General features: G+C 49.1%; 1 protein-coding gene across 4 annotated transcripts in view; it reads left to right on the forward strand.

Annotated features, from left to right (window-relative positions):
• Positions 1-18,664, forward strand: part of MDGA2 (MAM domain containing glycosylphosphatidylinositol anchor 2) — a 336,382-nt gene that overhangs the window by 88,996 nt on the left and 228,722 nt on the right. The window lies entirely within an intron of this gene.

Genomic DNA, 18,664 nt, shown 5'->3' on the forward strand with positions numbered 1-18,664 from the left:
AAGCCCCCGTAGCACAGAGCGGAGCTGGAGGGCAGTGCTGTTCTTGCCATGGGGTACGGGGCCCAGCTGCTTGGCCCTCGTGGTCCCACCAGGGCTTTGGAGGACCCCATGGAGCTGCACATGGAGGAGCCCCTTGCACAAGCGAGCTCTTCTGCTAAGGCACGTGCCTTGTGATTCTCAGCGGGGAGAGTGCTCTGGCTTGCAGAGCTGAGACGTGGGAAATTCTGCCACCGGCTTTGTAGCCAGAGCTGGTGGAGATCGTGGGTAACAGCCAGATGGAAGTTCTCTGGTGGACGCAGAAAGTTGTACTCCTGTAAATTTGCTTAACTCATCCTCAAAGGCAGTAATGGTCTAGCATTATGCAGCCCAAAGGGATTTCGTGCCATCTGGCTTCAGCTCATATCGAAGTATCTGGGCAGAAATCCTTCTAGACTGGGCTTGCCTATGCAAAGATGTACATCCTTATGCGTCATCTTATAAAATATGGATTTGGTGCTGGCGCCTGTACCATTCAGGTTTTTGAAGCTCTGTTTCTGAGGATAAGTTGAGTAGATTTCAGCAGTGACTTTGAGCATTTAGATGTCTGATGGGGAAGATGGGGTACAAACAGCTTCCAGGTACGCAGAATTGGTTCATAAACAGATCTGGTAGTATCAAGGTTGTCAGAAGAGAAACCCTGAACACACAAAGGTAAATATCGGCTATGCTGGCTGAAATACTGCTCAGAAGCACAATAGCATATTGCTGGATGGCTTCTGCAAGGTGAGGAGCGGAGGCATTGGAGAGCAGGGTCAGCCGGAGAGCAGGCTCCGTGTAGCGGCATTGCAGGACGAGGGATGGAAGGATGTGGGGCATCAGGGAAACGTTGTAAGAAAGAGAAAGGACTCAGGTAATCTGGTATTTTAACAGAAAGAATGAAATTCCTGCTGTCAATAAGTACAAACAGAAATACTGTATCTGAGCATCTCAAGGTTTTTCTGTATTAACACCTAATATTTATGACTCCGGTCCTGAAGGGATCTATGCTCGTGCCGTATGTCACGTGCTGTTAATTGGCCTCCCTGCACCAAGGGAACTGAAACGAAGAAAGGCAGGAGTGGGAGCAGATCACAGCATAAGGACAGGTTGGCACCACGTTCGCACGTTTGTGCAGCCCCGAGAACTGAGCTGTGCCATGGAAATCTGTCTTGCCTGGGTGGGAGTCAGGAGGCACTTTCCCAGCAGAGCAGGATGCAGCTCTGCAGTGCGTTGTAACGCTTGGAAAAATGAAAACCCACGGAGATGGGGATCTTCGCTTTGTGAAGCTTTGATCCTGTAGCCGCTAGAAAGATGGAAAGACCGAGTTCTCTCCCTGCTGAGCCTTCCCTGAGGTCCCCCACTGTCTGTCTGGGGGAAGGCACGTGGACAGGCAGAGGGCAGAGTGGTTTTGGGGAGAGCCTGTCCTGCTGCTGCTGGCACGCTCCTTGGGATGGGCCTTGCCTCTTCCTGCCCACGCTACCAGCAAGGCTGTCCTGCTGCGGGATGTCATTTCTGTACTGTGCTGGGGTAACGTCCCTGCCAGCCCGGGGTGCCCGAGGACTGGCGTTAACAGTTCGATGGAGGAGGATTGCTTTTCTGAGAGCCTTTTTGAATGGCATCTTTATTGCAAATGTCAGGCGGGTTTTCCTTCTGGGGAGAAACACGGGCAAACACATGTTGAGATCACATTTGTTCGTCATATTAAATTGTTCAGCGTTGCTGGGAAAATCAATACTGCCTTTTAATATAGAAAGCCCTGGACAAGTTGCCCCAGGTGAAAGTCCACGGAAAGGGTATTCCTTCGGAGAGGCGGCTGCCGGCAGGAACCAACGCAGGTTGTCTTCAGCTGGCGTGCAGAAGCTGCAGTTAAACAACCGGCGGCTTGATGGCTGAGTTTCCAGCTGCTCTGGCCAGTTTGGAGGCGTTGTGTCACCTCGGTTCTGCCTTTCAGCCTGCCTGGAACAGAACTGGGTCTGTTCACCACAGGCTTTGGGTGTTGTAGGTCCTGTGGGAGAGCGGAGCCTGCAGAGCCACCTCCATCAGCCCCTCGGTTCTGGGTGGTTTCATGGTCTGAGCTTCCCAGGCACTGCGAATCTGAGCTTGGGAATCTCTTATATAACACTGTTATGTGATGTAGGAAGCTTCTGCATCACAAATACATCTTCCAGAATCTGAGCTGCTTTTTAGAATCTGAGTTGCTGGTTTGCAGCAGATGTCAGTCTGGACAATTTTTTTTTTTAAATTTTTATTTTTAGTTTAAGAACAACTTCATTTAGTTTAGCTTAATTGATTCAGAGTTGAGTTCAGATGAACTACCGAAGTGTGGTTGTAGCCGCGTAGGTGCTTGGTACAGCTCAAAAGTCGATGCCTCTTCCCGTCCCTTCCTTACCTGATTAATGGTCTTGCTGGAATATGGAGCATTTTCCAAAGCCTTTATTTTCATTTTATAGAAGGTTCATAAAAGCTGTGAGCCAGAAGCTGTGGACTGGATGCAGTCACTTTTCCATCTTGCTTTGGACAGGTTTGAGATGCTTCTTCCCCCGCTCCCTTAAGCGACAGCACGCGAGCGGCTCCCAGCTGAGCACCGGTGGTGATGCGGGGCAGGAGCGCGCTGCGGCCTCTTCCTGCCGGGGCCAGCTGCCAGGGGGATGTCTCTGGGGGGACCCTGCAATGTGCTTTAGAAGAACAACCACCTCCTGCTCTAGTCAGGTCTCATCTGAATACCAGCAAAACCATTAGTTTGTGGCGTGGTCTGCAACCGCAGTCAGGCTGAGGACCCAAAGGGGGGCTTGCAGGTGGAGCAGGCCGAGTATCCTGTCGCCGTAAGCTGAGACCTCACTGAAATCCGATGGGAATGTACTCGTGGTGCAGGTGAACGGGGACTTTGTCCTGATGCTTGTACTGCACGTACAAGGCTGTATTTCCTGCCTGTTTATGCCAGTTTTACTTCATTGGTGTTTATTTCCATTGTAAATCATGAAAGAGCAAGTCCTCTATTACTCAGTAATTTAAAATAGAGTACGTAGTATTGTCTGACCCTTACAGTAATTCTAACCTATTGCTTCGTCCCTGCTCTGTGTGCAAATAAAATGGTAAGGAGACGTTTATTAAAAAAAAAAAAAAACCGAACAAAAAAACTTTGACTTAATTTTTTTGCTGTTAGTGTGGGCAGAAAATTCTGCTAAACAAAAATTTGCTAGAGCTGAATCTTTTCAGCTCGAGTTTCATTTAAATTAAACCAAAAAGGCTTTCCTTTTTTTTTTTCTTCTTCTTTTTTTCCTCTTTGTCAGCGAACTCTTTGATCTTCCCTACTTACATAAGCAACTTCCGAGCTGGGTTGGGGTGGGATCGGCGCGAAGGCTGCTCGTGCTCGCGTGCTGCCCTCGGCCCGGCCCTGTGGGTGCACCCGTAGGGACGTGCATGGCCCTCGGCCCGGGTGCTGTGAGCCCACCTGGGACAGCCCGCTCCCTCGGCCTCTCCTGCGAGCTCCTGGTCCCGGTCGGGGTTCAGCTCGTGGAGGACCAGCTGCCGAGTGTTTCAGCCTGGAGGTCTGCTTGTGCCGAGGTCTCCCAGAAGAACGGGGGCAAGGATCTCGTTTTGTTTCTCTGGGTTTGCGTGGGTCTTGAGTGGGGGCATCCAGTGCAAGGAGGAGTAGTTTCACCTTAGTATATGCACAGTGTGGGGGGATATACGTGTATTCAGTCTCCTAAGGTTTCCTCAATTTTATGAGGAACTCAAGTAGTCGCCGGTGGTGACGCATGAAGCAGTAGCAGTGAGGAGATGAAGGAGCAAGAATGGATTATATGGTTCTGTGGATCTCGTTTGGATGTGGTTTTCTTACTCTGTGGTTGGAGCACGTGTGTTCTGGAGGCATCCACAGGACCTGTGTCACGGCGGGGGTCTCCGGCCCTGCCTGGCCCTCTCTGTCCCCCTGAGCCGCGCTGTCTGAAGGGTGTCAGCCTCTCCCCGCTGCAGAAAGCGTGCCAGGAAAGTGATGGAGGCTGGCTGCCTTTGCCATGGGGTTTCTTTCTAGGCTTGGTACCAATGCAGCTAAACCTCATGTCATATTTAGGTTCTTAAGCTCTTGGCTCCCAGTGAGGAGTTGGGGTATGGAAATCCCTGGTTTCATTAAGCAGGGTTCCCCTGCTCCTTACCCAAGCCTTTCATCCTCGGACAGACCCTTGGCGTTGCTCCGAAGGGAAGCAAACCCCACAGCCCCCCTTATTTTTTGCCCCCTCTGCAGCTCCGTGCAAGGTGTGACCCGCCGGGACGTCCCCGTGTGCCGCCAGCTGGCGGCTCCCCCAGCGGGGCAGCAGCGCCCTTTGATGCATTATTTCATACCACGGTTTAACATCACTTGATCAAAGCCTTCGATGTTCCTCGAGCGACGTTTTAAACCTTGCTTTGCGTCTGCCTCTGTGTAGATTGGGTGCTCGCGTGTGTGCGGTGAGATGTGCAGCCCTTTGGATCTTGCTCTTAACATCAGACAGACGCTCAGGAAATCGGCTATAATTTAAGATATAAAGCTATGAAATGGTTTCATGACTTATGAGGACCTAGATAATGAGGAGGATATTAGGCTGCCATATTCGTTTTTTTAAGTTCGAAGAAGAATGTATGCGATCATTATTTTTTATTACAAACATTTTAAAGCATATGTGGATATTTTCATTACTGAGTGCTATCTTTAGCTCTTCCAATTAATTTCAGATTTCAGGAGTCCATATAATCTGACAGTTCGCTGTGCTGAGAAATGTATTAAGGACAGCTTATGATACACTAATTAGGAGTGCATTTAAAGAGCCAATAATCTAATAGTTTTGAAGAAATCTGCTTATACTTTTTTCCATTTTCATCTTGTATTTCTCAAGCATTTTGTTTTCTGAGATCACAGCCACAGTCTAAGGGCAAGATTGTCAGCTGCTGTAAATCAAAGCACTCCCAGCCAAGTTGCTTCGGTGCTGCTGAGTTCCTCCAGCTGAGGATGCCGTCCCCAAAGCAGGGCCCTCCAGAACTCATCTGCTGCAGCTTCACGCTTCTTCTGTGAAGTTTTTCCACCGCCTGTGCGTTGAAGTCGCTTCTGCAACCAGAATTTATTGCTTTGCCTGGGGAAATATGCAAAAAGAACTAGTAAACTCTTTTAACCAAGGCCTTGTTCACAAGAAAATACTTTGTGATAGATGTAAGGAGAGAGATGTGATGGAAACTACCATGCCTGTCACCAGAATCCGATTCCACTGGGAAGTTTCGCATGGAGATACCAATTGGTACGTGACTCTGGAAATGATTTTGTGGTGATAAGATCCACATTAATAGCGTAATATAAAAGGATGCCATCCGTATTTAGACAGCAAGAGAAGGGACTGGGCTGAAGATCTGGAAAAGCCTTCAGGTTTTCCCTGCGGTTGTTGTGGTACTGGTGTCCTCAGAGGGATTCGCTCCCTCGCTGTTAGCTCCAGGTCTCTGTCCACACAAAAACCCTGGCAAGGTGATGCTGCTTACCCGTAACTCATTTGCTGCAAATGTTTTAAGTTCTAGTTAAAAAGTAAGAAACGTTTTGATGGAATTCCTTAAGGGGGAAAAAAATCAGTAAGCTGACAAAGTGTAAGGGTAATCGCAGTGTTTTGGATTTCCAAACTTTTATTTTGATGAAGGAAGGAAAGTTTAGAAAGCTTTTTGTTTTTCTGACACTCATATTTATTTATTTATTTATTTATTTATTTTTCCTTCAGTGATGCTGAATGGTTTGCACTCAGGAGGAGGAACGAGGGGTCTGAAGTTGTGTATGACTGGGCTGAGTGACCAGAGGGGGAAATGCTGCGCTGCTGGGCTCCGCGGGCAGCCAGGCAGGACGAGAGGAGAGCACCCCTGCCTCCTGCGTCTGTCTGCTCTGCTCCCCGTTAGGCGCACAGCTCCTGGCTGTCACTTACTGACCTTTGTTCCTCACCAGCTCAAACATGAATCCTGTCCTCAGAAACCCCAAATCCTGTGTCTCAGTTTCTTATTTTTTTTTTTTTTGCTTTCCGCATCTAAACTTGTCATCAGAGCGACTGCAAAGATTTTAAAGCAGAACAAACACAACTGCGCAGTGACTGAACATATGCAGCAGATATTTTTTTTTTCCTCTTAAGAAACCCACACCCGGGAGGCATGGAGAAGTTACTCAGCTTCACCCTTTATAGGATCTGTCACTCTGCTTGGGCTGCATCTATCGGACATCTGGTGCTACAAGTAGACAACCTCATGAAAGAAATGGAAAATGTCCTTTTTCCATATGAGCTGAACCGAAGCTGGGGAGGGGACTGCTCGCAGGATTTGCAGACGCAGTCTGTAGTGAGGGCTGATGCTGGCTTCACTCTGTTCCTAAAGGACGGGGGCGTTGCTGCATGCTGCTCAGCAGAGCTCAGCTGTAAAAGGAGTTTTTAAACTTTTTGGTTTTGTTCTTTTAAGGTGCAGGAATGGGTAAAAGCATAAATTTCAAGCTTACTGCAGAGGAGGAGTTTGAGTTTATCGTGATGTTTTGGCACATAAGAGTTCAAGAGTAACTTTCTAGTAATTTCTATGAATTATTTCTGCAAATAGTCTAAACTGCTCTTGGGCCAAGACCTTTAGTGACAGTGAGTCTGAAAGAGACGAGCAGTCCGAGCTGTGCGATGGTGGCTGCATTACAGGTCATTACAGGCCGTAGACTTAAAGGTTTAAAAAATTGAGGGGTTTAAAATCGAGAGACAAAAGGTTTAAAAAATTGAGAAACGCTCAAAAAATTGGACGTTTAGGTATGTGACGTACAGGAAAGCCACGTACCCAATGTGGCAGAGGGTATTACTGACAATACAGAAGCTGCAAGGAATACCCTTGTCTTTCCCTTGTCTCCCTGCTTTTATTCCTATAGCCTGAGCCCCGATGCTGTAGTTTCACTGGGCTGAGCCTGTGGTGACTGAAGTAGAGCCGAGCTCTTCTGCCCGATAACGTTTTGCTGGCGTTCATCTGCACATGCCCACGCAGCAGAGTGGCTGGGGGCTCCTCCGAGCTGAGCGTTGGCCCCCTGCAAGTCGCTGCGAGATGGAGGCAGTGGATGCGGCGCTGCAGGAATGCGCTGCTGCTGCTACCGGGAGGGTTGTGTAACAGTCTGAGCAGCTCGGCACCGGTGATTAATTTTGGCTGGGAGAAATGAGATACGTTTCCCACTCTAAATGCTTTAACAGGCTTACGCAAATTTTGCATGAAAGGAGCGGTTCCATAATGAAACTTAATGGCTAATTGCACTCTGTTAATAAAATCGGAGATGTCATCAGCCACCGAAAAGGGACCGGTAAATCATATAAACAATAATACACAACCTAATGTTGCATGAGCACCAAGGTGGGAGTTTAATAATTTTCTTCGTTAATTTTTATTGATTTGTTGATCAATCATTGACTTTTATTGAAATAAATCAGAGAGGCTGACACCTAAGTGCTGACTTAACTCTGGGAACAAGCTGCACGTTCAGTGGCACGTTAGTAGTGAGCTATCAGTTGGGCTTCCCGAGGAAAGGAGACCTTCGGCGAGGTGATTTGTTTCTGCGGGTCTGTCTTTGAATTCGAGTCCCAGTTAGAATGTGAAGTCCTGGGCCAGTCTGAAGCACGTTTGATGGAGCAGCATCAGCCTCAGACACTGCTGAGCTGCTGCGTCTTGTGCAAGGGGTGGCTGGGCTGGGAGGAGTGCCCTGACCGGGCTTCTGCCGGGAAAGCAGCAGGCACCAAGGAACCACAAGGCCGAGGAAGCAGGGACTGATGGACAGAGATGTTGGGAATCCTGCAGTACCAGGAGAGCTTCAGTCAGAGCTTGGCCTTGGGGGACAAGCCGCTGCAAACCGGGCTGTTGTAAATATCTGCTCCTTAATTCCTTGTAGCTCCTCCACGCAGGCTCGTGGTGGGTCCAACAGTCCTGAGCCGCTGTCAGCTGAGACAGAAAGTGACAAGTGTCAAACAGCATCTGGGGAACTCGGCCCCTCTATTTCAAGCACTTCTCTGCATCTTGCCTTTGTGCCTGCGCAGCCAAAGGGAAGGAAGGAGAGCAGGTGCTCTCTTGCTGCCGCTTGCCTGGGCTGGTGGCACGCTTGGGCTGAAATTTGGAACCGCGCTGCTCTATGCTGCGAGGAGACAGGGTTTTCCCTGGGCTGCCTGGAAAGGCTCCCGAGCAGTCACAGCTTGGGGCTCCAGATTTTCTCCCTGGGAAGACGAGGCTCAGGGCTGGCAGGGCCCCAGTGCCGCTCGCCATGCAGGGACCCCAAGGGAGTGGGCGTGCTTAAGGGAAATCGCCTTGTCCACCCTGGAGGGATTGAAGCGGCTGTTACCGATGTGTTAAATGCTGCGTGGGGTTGGTACTGAATGGGTGACCTGTGGGAATTGGGTGAACGTGTTGGCCCCTGAAGTGGCTGGTGGTGGTGGGTCCTTGGCCCGAGGGAGCAGTGCCTGGCTGACTCGGTGTCCCCAGGCAGGTGCCAGCCCTCTGGAGAGCTGCCCTATGTTAAATGTGCTTTTCCCCCCTTCTGTGCTTGTCTTCCAAGGAAAACCCAATACCATCGCTGGAGTGCAGAAGGTGGGGGCTGTGTGAGCTCTCGGTGACAAAATTACACCAAGGGCCGGTACAAGGCGTGCATGGAAAGGCACGGCGACGTGCCCATCTGCGCTCCCTTCTCAGAGCTGTCACTAATTTTAAACACTCTTTGGAGCTTGTTCAGCAGATGAGAACTGCAGCACATGGCTCACCTGCTGGATTTCTCCTCTCCACAGGCACGTTGTTTTCTCCCACCTGCTCCCATTTTGTGTCCCCCAGAAGCATTTTAATCCTGCTCCTGCTGTCAGGTTTCCTTGCTTTGCCCAGGGGAAACTCTGTCCCCTCTCTCAGGGAAGCTGAAAGAGTTGGTTGGTCAGGAATGAGGCTGTGCTTTGTTCCCTCCAGGAAAAGTCTGTGCTGCTGCTTCTAGTCCCTTGAGCTCAGCCTGCTCCTGGGTAGGCAATCTGGCACCCAGCTCGTGCAGCTCCGCAGCGCGATGGGCATGGATCAGTTCAGAGCAAACAGAGCCTCACAACAAAGCACGCAGGTGCCCTATAGACCGAGGCAGGGGCTGCTAAGCTCTGCGTATGCAGATTTCCTGAAAATCATTATAGTTATAAAAATACATAGTTTTGCTTAGTATGTTATGCTAGTGAGAGAAACTCAACTTCCTTTATGCTTACCTTTAAGGGTGAAGGCTAAAACAACCCACTTAAACTCTATCAGTGGTACAGCTCGGGATGTGGAGGAGAGGCGCAGTCGTGGACGTGCTGCTTGGAATGGGCTTGGGGATTTACGGTACAGGCTCCTGCCTGAAGTGGGACCGTTGGCAATGCTAGTTGAGAGCAGCAACGGCATGGCCTGGCCAAGGCTTCAGCCCCTGAGGGGGGCATTTCCACAGCCTGTCCGACCCCTCTTCCCAGTTCCCACTCGCTTGCACATGCGAAACAAGCGTGCACAGAGCTCTGCTGTCTTTTTGCTGGCGTTGAAGTATTCCTTGAGCAAGTAGAGATGGGCGCTTTCTGCCCGATGAGAAGTTCTCAACCAGAAACATTTCCAGAAGTCCCACCAGCAGAAACTACCACTTGTGACGTCCCCTCCAGGCCATTTTGGGGAGCTGGTACCTTTGGTGGGGGGTTGCTGATGGTCAGGTAGCACCGCGAGCTCCTGGGCTTGCTGCGCTCGGGCACCGGGGAGCTCCTGGAGTACAGGAGGTGATAGAAAAATGAGTCACTTTCTGGGCTCTTACACCAGCTGTATTTTTTTTAAACTGCATTACTCTTTCCTTACTGAAGCTAAAAGGAATGACACAAGTTGCGATAGTGCCTAGAATATACAAAACCTGGCGTAATAGGTTTCTTGCTTTATATAATGGAACATATTCCCGTCATTCAGCTGTTACTCCTACACCCAGTGTTTCAAAACAAAGATGTGAAAACTAGGTGTGAGACATTGAAGTACAGGAAACACCTTTTTAATTCAAGAAGTCATATTTATCCTCCTGAAAGGAGATTTGTTTTCTTGGTAGTTGCTGCTCGCTGGGACAGATTTGTGCTATCTCACAAGAAATGCAAATTGTTGTTTAAAAGCTGTTTATTCTTGCTTAGCGCTATAGAGTGGCATTTTTTTGTTTGCATTCATGTTAAGGTTGTGCGTTTTCAAATTCCTCTTTCAACTGTCTTTCTTCAGTCAGCGAAGCCCTTCCTGAGGCCCGCGTTGCATTTAGGGAAACGTTCGTCCTGACGGCAGGGCTGAGCCAAGCCAGGACAGGCTCCCTTTGGGGAAACGTGATCCCTGCTCTTGGCAGTCGCGTGGGGTTGGTAGCACCCGCAGCACATCCCCCTGCTTTGGGGCATCCGCAGAAGTATTTTTATTCCTTTTGCCTAGGTTGACTGATCAAGCATCGTGCATGGCTTTTAGAGGAGCAAGGGACCATGTTTGTCAGGGAGTGTAGTGATAGGACATGGAGCAATGGTTTTGAATTAAAAGAGGTGAGATTTACATTAGATGTAAGGAGGAAATTCGTCCCTATGAGGGTGGTGAGGCCTAGGCTGCCCCGAGGAGCTGTGGGTGCCCCATCCCAAGGCAGGCTGTGATGCATTCTGCTGGGACAGACGGACTGATGCCTCCCTCAGCCAGTCCTCCCGGGCCGTCCCTTCCCCACAGCTGGTGGCTGAGGCACCCAGCAGCTCCCACACAATCCCCATCCCGTGTCTTTGAGGTTAAGCCGTGCTCCGTGCCATTGAAATCTTTCCGTCCTTCTCCCACCGCCCACCCGCAGGTGGAGGAGGCCAGCCGCAGTCCTGCCGGTGAGGTGCCCTGGCTGGCCGCGTGGTGGCTGGGCATCGCTCTGCCAAGTGCCGGTGCTGCCAAGCTGTTTGCTGGTGGCAAGCCAGGACGGGATGAGCTCCAGCCTTAGCTGGCTCCAGGGAACCTGGGGCTTGGAGCTCGTCCACCTGCGCTCTGAGGACCTGCTCCTGGAGGTACGTACAGGCCTGCGGAGGAGCCAGCAAGTTTTGGTCTGCCAAGTCTTAGCGTTAAGTCAAAGTACAGACCTGGGGAAAGGCGTTTTAATGTTCTTACTGGATGTGAGCCCCAGTCTTGTTCTGCTCGGTTGTGCTCCATTGGTTCATCAGCAAATGGCCTGTTACAGATGGTCTGCGCTACGGACCTTGACGCGGCTTTGAGCAGCACATTGTGTGTGTGTGGCACTGAGAGATTAATAGGTCCTCTGTGGCACCTCTGTGGCACCTCTGTGCCCCAGAGGGCACGGATCTTCCTTCCCTCACTGCTCTGGCTGCAGAGAAGGTGGGAGGTGGAGGCTGGCTAATTCTCTGCTGTACCAGCAGCAAATGGAGCTTGGGCTGATAACAGCAGGGTAGGAGAAGGAATGTGGACGAGGGGAAGAAGGTCCAGAGTTGACCTCCTTTGATCATTCTTGGTCCTTGGCAAGGTCTGGTGCCTGCCTGGAGCTCCAGCCTCTGCTCTTGATCCCCTCCTGTTTGTAAGTGCAGTAATTATCACAACCTCAGCTTAATGAAACTTCCAGTTTCCTAACTGGAGCGCAGCCTTTGCCATGGTAGTGACATGGTTTAGTGGAGGGCCTGTAAGTGTTAGGTCAGAGGTTGGACTCGGTGATCTTGAACGTCTCTTCCAACCTAAATGATGCTGTGATTCTGTGTTGTTTTGGGACCCGTGGTTATTTTCTGTAGCACTACACACGTGCAGTTTCTTTAGGGCTGACTCCATTTCTGTGGTGCTGTTTCTCTCAAACCGTCCTAACAGAGTTTTCTTGGTTAAACAGACATTTCTGAAAGATGCTTTGTCAAAGTATACAAATACGAGTAATCAGGATTCATCTTTAAGAGGTGATTTTTAATACATTTGATTTTCATGTGTATGTACCATTCACATTGGGTAAAGTCAACATATTGGCTGTTCTGAGCATGCAGTAATAAGTAAGACATGTTTACTGCTAGACGATAGTACTGTTGAAACAGGTCTGGCAATATCATCTGTTTTGTGATGCCAGGAACAACAAAGTGTTGCTTCAATTAAGCCCGTCACTTGCAGATCATTTCTCTTCTTATTTTGGAAGATTCGTTGAACCCACTGCTTGAAATCTGTAGGTTGCAAACTGCTCAAGAAGCAACTCAGGGAGGAGGATAGAGTGTGGGAAGGTTTCCCTCCACACTTGCCTTCACAGTTCCCCCAAATCAGTGCGGTCTTGGAGTGATGCCACTTTTGTGAGCAAGAATGGAATCCACCTGGCGCGTTGTGAGCTAACCGAGACGTGGTGGTGGTGTCCTCCTCTGAGCGTGCTGGAATAAGAGGCTGGGAAATAAGAGATGACAAATGCAAGGGGCCACTGCTTTAACGTAGAAAGAGTGGAATGTGACGGAGGAAAAGTGGCCGTTGTGCTGAGCTTTAGTTGCCAGTGTAAGGATGTCAAGCAGAAGTAAGAGTTAGAAGGCAGTGTGTCTCGATGACATTTTATTTGCAGCCAGAACCCAGTTTAAAAACAAAACAACCCAAAGAAACTCCTCAGAAATCCCATCTGGAAGCCCTGTACCATTCTTAATTCTGGCACTCAGGCAACTCAGTTTTAATTTCCAAGTTCAAGAGAGAGAGGCTGCTGCCACGAGTACGTCCCGTGTGCCGCCTGGCCGAAGCAGAGTTGCCGACGTCATCCTCAGACTTCTGGGAGAGGAGCCTCCAGCTAGGCGCCGTGGAGAAGAGCAGTCCGTCTGCTCGGATTGAATTAGCTGACCCCTTGAGGGGCGACAGAGGGAGCGAGAGTTCAGGCAGGAGATGAGTTCCTGCAAGAGCGTGGAGGAAATTATTCTTAATTCTTCGCCTGTGCAGAGACGCATGATTGCGACCCCGCGGTAACCGTCGCATAGGTGGCCCTGTGCTCCTGCGGCAACGACAGCGGTGATGGTGCTGCGGGGAGGCCTGCCTGGTGGCTCGGCTCGGCTAAAAGGAGGAACAGTTACTGCAGGAGATGTGTGCGCATCGGGAGAAATGTTTTCTTCTCTGATATTCCAGGACGATCTGCAAAAATCCTGAATAAACGTTTAAGGCCAAGTAAGCGCTGGGCAAGAATTAGCTGTTGGATGGGCAGAGCTAGTCTATTAGACTTTTTACGAATTATGCCCTTCTCTGAGTTTCGCAGAAAGCTTGCATTAAGAGATTTTTGCACAGAATGCTCCATATTTGTGCTCCTACAATTGACTGAAGGCTGAAGCAGCACCAGTGAGACTGGAACCCATCTGATTTGGGGGGCGGCACGGAGAGCCTCAGCGTTACCATTCGTCCCAAATTTAAGTGTCTCTGGCCACAGTTACTCGCTGGTGAACAGTTCCACTTCCATAAACAGATTTCGTTGAGACCTTGTTGGAAAACGACAGTGAAAGAATTCTACTCTGAGCAATATCAGAACTCAGGCTCTTTAATCAGCAGCTCTTAATTATTTACTTCAGTCCTAGCAATGAGAAGTTCTTCGTGATTTGTGGAACTTGCAGGATTACTTAAAATGTAATTAAAAATGATACATGTGAAAGAGGAAACCCATAATGCTTCTGTTAGAAAAGTCTATTTATCGTGAGTAATCTGCTTTACCCCCTCCAGGAAAATATTTATCCCAGTCCTACGGCAGGATCCATGCAGCCACATCCCTGCGTGTGTGCAGAACTTGCTGGAGATCTGGGTGTGCTCCAGAGCTGGGACGTTAAATGGTCACTATATACGTGTGGAGGATGCCCTGCAGAGCATCAGGGCCAGCGTTAGTCCCCCACTATGAGCTGCTGTTTTGTCAGCCCTGGCTGTGCCTAGGTGTAATTTGGTTATCCTGCCCATGGTTTTGCAGCGGTGCTTTGCATCATGAGCCTTTCCACGCAAAACCAATTAACAAGAAATTAACAGAGTGAAGTCCCCAGTGAATTTCATGCAGTTCTGCAGCATAATAAGGAGGAAATAATTTTTTATTTTTATTTTTAGAAAGAGAAGATTTAAAGTAACTGCAGATGTTCGCAACTCTCAAAATTGAGTTTTCCAATACTCATATCAGCTCTTAATTTTGCTAATTGCAAATAAAATGACTGGGAATCTCAGTGGTATTACCATGATGAATGTACTGCCCTGTGGCAATGGTTCTCATCAATGTAGAGTGTATTACTGCAGGTATCGTGGGACTTGATGTGTCCTTTTCCAGCTGGAGGTTAGGTGATATTCACTTGGCGGATAAGTTTATTATCAGACCAGCTTTTTTTATGTTTAGAAGTGTAGTACTCTTTGTGGGAAATGGGAAATGTTAGACACCTAGCTTTAATTACATAAATATTCAGGGTATCAGCTGCATTCTTCATTTTGGGTCCTAGCTGAGATGAAGGCCAGGTACCTAATGCAGGAGGCCTTCCGCTAGAGGCTGCCTGCGTTGGTGCTGCTCTGTGCGGGGCCTTGCTCCGGTAAGGGGCATTTGAAATTGGTTGTGATGTTCCTGGTCTGCTCCGCATTGTGCTTAAAATATCATTTCTTTAGTATTTTCTAATAGCTTTATGGCTGCGTGTCACCTGCAGTACCCTTAGTAGAAAAGCGATAGCAGGGAGAGGTCCGTAGTTTAAAAAGATGTGTCTATCAGTACGAAATACTTCCTGCCTACTCTCACTTTATGCACGTGGTAGCATTTATCATGTATGTCCTGTTGCTGAGCTGGCCCTGATCTGTCCTTGCCCATCAGGCTTGCAAGAGAAGGATGAAGCCCACTTTTTTTTTTTCTCCTGGATTGGACTGTTTTTGCCATGTTGCTTGATATTTGCCCATATCTCTGCGACTTAAACCACATTTCCAGAGTTCGGGAAGCCTTCTTGATTGATAGCACTACCATCAGAAGGCTCTGAGCTAATTAAATCACCCTGCCGCTTCCCAACACTACTGTCACAGACTGACCTAATTTTGACACTACAAAGCTTATCAGCAGAGTATCTATTGAGTTAGGGGAACCATAATGCTGTTTCTAGGAACAGATAGATTTTTTTCCCCTTACAACTCATTACAGTGCTGTTTATTGTTCCTCCTGGTGGGCAAGTATTAAAAACTTATGGTGTCTACCATATGGTCTCTGTCTGTTGGTATCTGTTTCTGGAACACTAGGTATGCTCTGGGTGGGGATAAGGCCATGGTAATTCTCCGGACATGAATACAGGCTAAGATCTCCGTCTCTTTTAAAGATTTCTTTCCTATGTAACATGATTTGGAATCATAACAATTTGTTGCATCCCACGAGCAAGCGTGCTCTGCTGTGCTGCTGGTGGCAGCGAGCTGCCTGAGGCCACCTGAAGCTGGCAGCGCCCTGCTTTGTGCTGGGGACGTGCAGGGACAAACTCCTGCAAGGGTTTTGTCCCTATTTCTTTGTTGCTCTTGGTCTGGTGTGTGCATGTCCAGCGTTGTAGATCCAGGATGAATCCAAACTTGCCAAAACATGGAGGTGGCTGGGAGCATGTGAAAAAGGAGGAGGAGAAAGGCTTCGCATTCTGCTTGTTGCTGAAAGACCAGGAAGGAAAGTGGGACAGGGAGCCCAGAGGGAAATGCATCATCAAGGGTGGGAAAGCAAATGATGTAAAGTGAACGAAGGCAAGCAGACCAAGAGCCCTCTGGATCAGTGTTCAGCCACCAACGGTGGGCTGCCAGTCACCCCCAGCTTCCAGCAAAGCAGCAATTTGGGGGCTCCCCGAGACAGTGCCGAAATGTCTCACGGATTCACCTCGCTGCGGAGGCCGGTCCCGTTTCCTGACGGTGAAGTCTGAGATTAAAACAATATTTTCCAATATGTGCCGCGATGACCATTTATTCATAAAATTCCAGCAGTTGAGCTTCTCCAGGAAATATATTGAAAATTTTGTGATTAAGGTCGGGAGAGGTGCTAGCACGTTGAACAAAAAGGCGGGTAGGGGCACTGCAGTCATCCGAGGTCTCCTGTTTGCACCACAGCTACACAAATGTGCTGCCAGGCACAAAGCAACTCCTTTCTGAGCATTTTGCTAGCTCTCACTTTTTATTTGCTTGGTTAGAAGAACTCTTTTCTACTTGCTCCAACGCTTATTCAGAAAATAAATTTTATACTGCATGTTTCAGGTGGAAGTTGGCTGAGCTAACATTTCTCACAGCACCGGCTTTGTCCTTTTTTTTTTAATTTTATTAAATGTATCTAGATACCTGAGTATGTATTCAACTTCGGGAGTTTCTAATTTTGTCTTCACAGAAATTTTATGACACTTTTGTTTTTTTTCTTCCTGGCTCTTTACTGTCTGGGGAACCTGTTGCAAGTTGAAACCAAATTGCTTGTGTGGGCGTGTAAGTGTGTGCGGGAGAGATGGAGAGGGGGAATAAATTGAAATCGCTGGAAAAGAGCAGCCAATAATGGGGACCTACCCAACATCAATATATAATGAGACATGGAGAAAGGTCAGATTGGCACCGTTTTTCATTTGGAAGAAGAACTCTCTCGGTGCCATACAACTTATTTGCAGCAAAAGCACGGGGGTGTTCTTGGTTTGGTCGTTCAGCTTCTCCTTCCCACCTCCTGCTCAGCTCTGCGTCGTGTGCACGTAGCGCCAGGACAGCCGCGTGATGGATTCTTCCGTGCAATATTTACTGTGTATAATCACAAGACAAATTCTTCTAAAATGCCACAAACAAAATAAATGCCAAGTATATATTACTTTAATGTCTCGTCTGGTATTAAATCCTTGGAGGCATATTTTAGAAGCAGCTGTAATGAATATTCCCGTGGCATAGAGGAAGGTGACATTTCATAACGACTCAGTGTGTTCTGAACCATAGGACATTAAAACTTAAAGAAGTAAGAATATTTTTGATTTTCCTTTATTCATTTGATCTCTTCTGAAAGAAAGGTATACTTTTGCCGTAGTCAGACCCAAGGGGATATTTTTTTTTTGGTCTATATTGCCTTCCCGGTGGGTATGGGTATCCTAATGGATATGGAGCAGTGGCACAGACATTAAAACAAAGGACGCTCCAAATGTAATTTGAAGTAATATGAATATAATATGAATTAAAATGTAATATTAATGTAATATGAATTTAAAAGGCAGCAGGATGTTGGCATAATGTTGCTGACTCTTCTAATTTTATCACAAGTCTCACGATCTGTGCTGAACCTTGTTTTACCTTTCTGCTCATGGCTCTGCTTTCACGTTTCAGTATTTTACGATTTTTGTTGTGGGAGATTGTAAAAGCCCCCGGTGTGGACCAGGGCCCTGTTGTGCCATGGCTGTGTGCGGCAGGATGAGGAGGATGTTCCACGTCCCAGGGCACGGGATGCAGCTGGTGCCGGCTCTGCAGTAGGCTCTGAAGCACAATCCCCCGTTACAATGGCTCGAGGCACGTGGAGTGGGAGCAGCTCTCCTGGCACAGGGAAGACTGCCAACCGCTGGGCATCAGTGCTGCTGCTCTATCTAGGAAAACAAATTTAGACTCAGCGAAGTATTTTAAGGTCAGAGAACGACACAGGGGACTGACTCCTGACCCAGGACACTTCTGTCATTGCAGAGGGAGGGTCTGACGTCTGGTGGGTGACCAGGAGCACGGGGAAGCTTTCTGTTCCCGTGCTGGGTGAGCTCTGAGCGGCCCCCCCAGGCTGGGTCTGTGCTGCTCTGGCAGCCTTCTGGAGCTGTCGCTGTGTGCCCTTGGACTTGGGGGCACACCCGTGGTGCGGGAAGCACCCGTTCATTGCCTGCAAAAACTCTTCTGCCTGTGCCTGTGCTCTGCAGAGATGACAGGTTTCAGAAATGCTGAAGAGGTTAGCCTAGGCCAGCCTTACCAAAAAACGATCTAACTATGGTAGACTGAGATGGACAGGAGCAACGCGAGGTAGCTGGGAGTATCAGGCTTAGTCATAGTGGCCTGAAATAATTTTCTTCCTGTTCTGGAGCTGCCCTGACGCTGTCCTGCTCAGGATCCTGTGCCCGAGTCTCATTTTCTTCAGCTTCTGGAGAGCGAGGGTCAGAGATCTGAGTTATCGGCCGTCTTGCATCAAACCTAGACGGGATTATGCCAACGGGGGCTTGGTGGGGTGCCAGAGCGATGCACCGCTGGGGTCCCGTGTGTGCCTGCCGCGGGTGTCAGGCGAGTGACTGCATGCCAAAGAGCCAGCAGGGCGGCGTGCTGGGCACCATGTGCAGCGCCGAGAGTGGCCCAGGGAGGCTGGAGCTGCGGTTCAGAGACCACGTGCGGAGTTTGCACCCACTGCCTGGTGGTGGGGGTGGCAAAGGGCACAGCGGAGGGGACATGTCTGTGGTCGGTCTGCTGAGGGGCTGGACGGGGCCAGGATCACGGGTGTAAAAGCACACGGTTGGTTTTCACGGCAGGAGCGTGCAGCTGGTGCGCGGGCACTGGGGAGAAGCCTTGCCACCGGTGGTTCGTGGCATCGTCGTTCTGAGTTGGTGCTTGCTCTGCTCTCTGGCTTTCTGTGGGTGGCTTCAGGGTTTGGTTAGGGCACCGGCATTTGTCCACCTTTACCAAGCAGGAGCAGCACACGGGCAAGGAGAGAGGGTGAAATGCTGGGCCTTCAAAACTTAGCAGAATC

Source organism: Anser cygnoides, chromosome 5, assembly GCF_040182565.1.
Source record: "Anser cygnoides isolate HZ-2024a breed goose chromosome 5, Taihu_goose_T2T_genome, whole genome shotgun sequence".
Taxonomy (NCBI): Eukaryota; Metazoa; Chordata; class Aves; order Anseriformes; family Anatidae; genus Anser; species Anser cygnoides.